This window comes from Rutidosis leptorrhynchoides, chromosome 1 (genome assembly GCF_046630445.1).
Source record: "Rutidosis leptorrhynchoides isolate AG116_Rl617_1_P2 chromosome 1, CSIRO_AGI_Rlap_v1, whole genome shotgun sequence".
Taxonomy (NCBI): domain Eukaryota; kingdom Viridiplantae; phylum Streptophyta; class Magnoliopsida; order Asterales; family Asteraceae; genus Rutidosis; species Rutidosis leptorrhynchoides.
This window is the reverse complement of record NC_092333.1, coordinates 399071776-399077343: the sequence shown is the minus strand read 5'-3', so window position 1 is coordinate 399077343 and position 5568 is coordinate 399071776. Positions and strand designations below refer to the sequence as shown.

The following is a 5568-nucleotide window of genomic DNA, read 5'->3' as shown; positions in this document are numbered from 1 at the left end:
ATTTTTCAAAGCCTATTTTCATGTTTTATAATATAATTTTAGCTTTTCAAAAACAAATCTTAATTAGTTATACTCTGTGGTTCTTTGAAAGGGGTTTGCTACAATGAAATACAATCTAAATTAACTATTGTTATATATATATATATATATTTTAAACATTAAAATAAGAGCATTATCTCTCATAATTACCAGTGTTGCAAAAGTCGGTCGAGTCGACTGACGCGTCGGCCGACGCGTCGTTTTTTAGGCATGACCGACGCGTCGTTGCTAAAAAGTCGGTCAAAGGTAAAAAGTCAGTCAAAGTCGGTCTAATTCGGAAAAAGTCGGTCAAAGTCGGTCAAATTTTTTTATTTTTTTATAATATTGTTAATAATTGTAAATTATTCATGTTTATTGTAAATATAATTTATATTTAAAGATTTGATCTATATAATATTATATATAAATATATATTTAATAAAACTATTTTAAAAGTCAACGTTAGTCAACGCCCGTTGCGTCGCCGTTGCGTCACCGTTGCGTTCGACGCGTCGTTTTTTAGGCATGGCCGATGCGTCCCCGACTAGCGTCTTTTACAACCTTGATAATTACAAAATCAGACCCCTTAATGACCATAGGATAATTACTAATATTTATCAACATAACTAATTGACAAAACACTGTTTTACTATTCATCAATAAGGGTATTTTAGTCATTTCACTTTTTTTTTTCTTCTTCTTTTCCTCCCTCCTAACCAATCGTCGGTTGAAGCTTCTGAAGAATTCTTCATTCCTTCTTTCATCTTTTTATACCCTACTAAGATAATTGTTTTCCACTTTTCCAGATGATTCCCTCTCTCTAACCCAACTTCCTTCAATGTACCCATTTCCCTACACCACACCACCTTAGGTAACAACTTCGGCAACCATCGTCAGCCACCACCGTCCACCTCCAATATCTGTGAAGAAAAAACAATGGTAACATTACGAACATCACAGATTTTGTGTTTGCTAGCCGACGACAACCGCCGGTGGCCACCTGATTCAGTAAACGAAAAAAAAAAAACACATGTTACCATATGCGGCCAAGTGGCGGCACAGGGGCGAAGATGGTATGGGGGGGGGCGGCCGCCCCCGGTGGATTTTTGGGCGCCCCCGGTGGATTTTTTTTTTTTCAGTGTAAAAATTTTGGGTTTTTCGACTTCGCACCCGGTGAATTTTTTTTTGCCCCCAAACCTACATATTTTGCCCCAAAACCTTCAAATTTTGCCCCAAATTCTCCAACTTTTGCCCCAAAATCTTCAAATTTTGCCCCAAAATCTCCAACTTTTGCCCCAAAATCTTCAAATTTTGTCCAAAAAAATTGCTACGGTTAAAAAAAAAATTTTTGCCCCCGGTGAAAAAAATCCTAGTTTCGCCTCTGGACGGCAGGGTGGTGTGGCGGCGGCAGAAAGGAAGAAATTGGCCGGATTTTGAACGGCGATGGCGAAGTGGAGTTATCATTAACAGTTGTAAGCGGTGACACATCTGGCAGTGGTTCTGACGAAAATAGGACAGTGGTCGGCAACGTCGGAGCCAACATTGGCTCCATAGAAAAAAGATTCTTCAAGAAAATAACCCAACAACAATACAGAAGTTCAGTTTAAAACCAACCGCATAAAAATTGAGAAAACATTAACTTTTTCAAGTTATATGGGGTCTACGGGTGAGAAACAGTTAGAGAAAAAAAGGAAATGGGATAATAGTGATAGTGATATATTGGTTTAAAGTAAAATTGAAAAGGCAAAAATAAGAAAACTTAAAAAACAAAAATTAAGTTGCTCCGTAAAAATTACTGTTCGATAATAGTGATACTACTTGAAAAGTGTAGTACATTTTCAATCATGTAGTACAAGTGTACAACTTTATTTCAACCTCATAATAGCAGTTTTTCTTTATATAAATATTAAATATAAATAAATATAAATAGATACTACGTATAAGAGTATATATTACGGTGACCAAACATTGACCATGAATTTGTCTTCTCCAAATCTCCTTTTTGAAATCTACTTTTTTTAATCAATCAATCCAAAATAGCTAACTGGTTTTGACCGGAAGTTCTTACAAATCAACTTTCCAGTAGCTTGAACAGAACTATAAGTTGATACTTCATTAGTTTCAGATTCTAGGTATAATACTTAATACTTACATTTAAAACAAAAATTACGTAGTACTACGTATTACATTATTTATTAGTATTATAAATTCCTTATTTATATACTCCCAAATATACATACAGACATTACATGTGAAAGACTAATAATTCAGACTAAACTATTTGTTATCGGCGCAGCAACGCGCGGGGTAATACGCTAGTTAAATCTAAACCATTCATTTATAGGTATTAGCTAACAAATAATATACATTAGCTAATCTTCCTTTAAAAAGTCTGAAATACCCTTGTATTTAAAATTTTCCATAAACACTTGAACCTAAACAGTAAACACACACCTCCAGACACACGCTCCAAATACTTTCTACCCTGCGAACCCTAAATCAAATACTTCAAAACTCATAATCGTTATTTCTTCATATACTTTCTATCACGCAATCCCTAAATCAAAAACATTCTAACCTGTGAATCCTGATTCAAAATCCTGCGAACTAGGGCATAATGGTTTACAATCGACGCATATTCAAACTTTTCATATGCTTGGTACCTGAAATTAGGGTTTTTGAAGCAAGGTACTTGCGTATTCAACTGGTACATGAAATTAGGTTTTCTGATATATTTGTATATTGTTACCAATTTACTAGGGGTTTAACCAATTCTAAATCATTCACGACTTTGTCAGCAAAAATAAACCTAATGGTCTCTCCACACCGCCTACAACTCCGGCAGTGGTGGTTATTAAACACATGTCTAGCATCAGAATCCAATTCGAGATCTAGATATGCTATTGGTAAGAAGAAACTGATATCAAATGGGTGGCAATGAATCGAGAGTAGAGCAGTACAACAAACCCCAATTTATTTTTAGAGATAAGGGTCAAGCATATTTATTTTCGAAAAGAAAATTAGAGGGTTTTAGTAATATGTTCTAACATGGATTGGAGTAATGTATTAGCTTCTATTTTTCAGATATCGAACAGAAGCTTTTTAAATATATACGTATGCACATTTTGAGCTCATGTAAGTTTAAGTTCATGTCTGAACATTTCGGTCAGCTTCACTATGTGAAACGACCTCGACTCATTTTCAAAAAACGACAATTTTTTTATTTTATTTTTTCAGATCCCATTATGGGATCCCAGATCCCACTATAGGATCCTGTTCTGATCAAAACAGTGAATATTGCCACATTTTTGCACCTTGACCCATTTTCATTTCCAACTAATTTCAGACATCAAACCATATTTCATTTCAATTGTAATCAAACCACCACTTTTAACAAGTTTATATCATATTTGCAATACTTGACATTAGACTAACCCGTTACAACATTAGGTGGCAAATTCGACCCATTTTAACAAAATGTGATTATTTTGACCCAAATGACAAAACCACGACCAAAAGATCAAAGCATGATTCTTGGGATATCACTATCCCACCCAAAGCACCTACCAATGGTATCTAGCATCCACAACTAATCCATAAGCAAGTCATCCAAAAGCACATTATAACATTAAATAGCTAATCGTCCATCATACTCTTTCTTGTCCAAACTGGTCCTATAAAAAAAAGGTCAAACAGCAACGGAGTAAGCGAAAACGCTTAGTGAGCGAAAACGCTTAGTGAATACAATATGTGCATACGAGTTAATAACATCTATAAAGATAGTCAATTATCCGCATATCACAAAACAATCGAGTCATACAATTCACCATCACATATGGTTCCCGATGCGTTCCCAACGTGAACCGAGAACCCATGCATTCCCAACGTGAACCAAGATCCCGCCCGATGCGTTCCTAACGTGAACCGAGCCCTCATACCAATCAAGATAGACAATTTCACATAAATATCAACTTTATTAACAAGTATAAACAATTACTCACATACCACAAATAATCAAGTCCTTTACATGCAACCACATATGGTTCCCGATGCGTTCCCAACGTGAACCGAGAACCCTCGGATCCTGATGCGTTCCCAACGTGAACCAAGATCCCGCCCGATGCGTTCCCAACGTGAACCGAGCCCTCTTTCCAACCACAATACAAACAATAGCATACCAATACAAATCTTATTAACAAGTAAACACACATTGTACTCACCTCGACTTCCAAGCAAGCAAATATTCAATGATACTTCCAAATGGTTTCTATCAATCTTTCAAGCACAAGTTACCTAGTAACAAGCATATCCATACACATATATCACAATTTATTCACATTTGGTTAAACAAGACCAACTACTCAAAGATTTACCATTTTATTTCATAAGCCCATTTTAACATCTTTTTTACCAATTATCAAGACTCGCAAAACAATAAGTCTTTCCAATTCATCTTAAACTTACCTCTAAACTAACTTGACCCATAAAACCCATTTTGACACTTTTTAGACAAGAAAACAAGACTTACAAATTGCAAGTCTTCAATCTCATCACCAAAATCATACTAAGTCTTGACTTACTCATAAACTTCTTAAATAAATCAACAATTTCTTATAAAGTAAAAACTTAGATTTTGACCCAAAACAAACGTACAAGTTTACTAGCTTAATTTTTAACTAGTTCATCTTCTTAACAAAAATCCCCAATTTCATAAACCCTAACCCTAAATCCGAACTAGGGTTACTAGGTAACCAAAACCTTGATTACTAACCATAATAACACCATCTATCTATAAAAAATTCGAATTTAAGGGATTAATTTATCATACCTCAAGCTAGGGTCAGAAAACCCCAAATTTTACTAAGAAGATGAAGAAGAAGAAGAAGAAGAAGAAGAAGAAGAAGAAGGAGGAAATAAGAACTCCAACTATGCTAGCAAGTATCAACAAGCTTGATTCAACCCAAAGACTTAATTGCATGTGAAAAACTTCAAGGATTTTTGCTTAGATCCCAAAAATCGCCACCCACAACACACACACTCTTGAAATTTTCTGCACATATGAGGAAATGAGGGGTTGTTTAGACTCCTCTAGAGACTTACAATGGGTAAAATTACCCTTTTACCCTTCTTCTCTTAAGGTATTTACAAAAATAGGTCCCCTTTAGTCAAATGTGGGTCAAACAAATAGTTTTAACAATAAATTATACCTTATTAAAAATTAGGCTGTTACACTGTGAATTTTTATTACATGACTAATTTTATGTTAGAGCATGAATGGTATGATATGAAAATGATGGGATGTTTGAAATTCATTTGCATGTTCAGATCTATTTGAACATTTTTAGTGGATTGCATAGAGTTTTAATTGATTTGCATATTTTGATTGTTAGGGTTTAAAAAAAGAAATTGAGTTGCTGGTGACTTACTAAAGAAGAAAGGGGAAGTAGAAATGGGAATAAGAAATGTTGAAATAGAATACTGATACAACATGAAGTAACTCATACGAAAATTTGAATCTACCATTTTCATGGATAAATTAATTAATTAATT

General features: G+C 34.6%; 1 long non-coding RNA gene across 2 annotated transcripts; it reads right to left on the bottom strand.

Annotated features, from left to right (window-relative positions):
* Window positions 1–614: 614 nt before the first annotated feature.
* LOC139871463 (uncharacterized) lies at window positions 615–4901 on the bottom strand. 2 transcript variants are annotated; one of them, XR_011766654.1, is made up of 4 exons: window positions 4847–4901; window positions 4239–4311; window positions 3586–3692; window positions 615–938 (listed from the first exon to the last, which is right to left on the bottom strand). It is a non-coding gene; the product is annotated as an uncharacterized lncRNA (long non-coding RNA). The 2 variants fall into 2 exon arrangements; XR_011766655.1 differs by lacking the exon at window positions 3586–3692.
* Window positions 4902–5568: the final 667 nt, after the last annotated feature.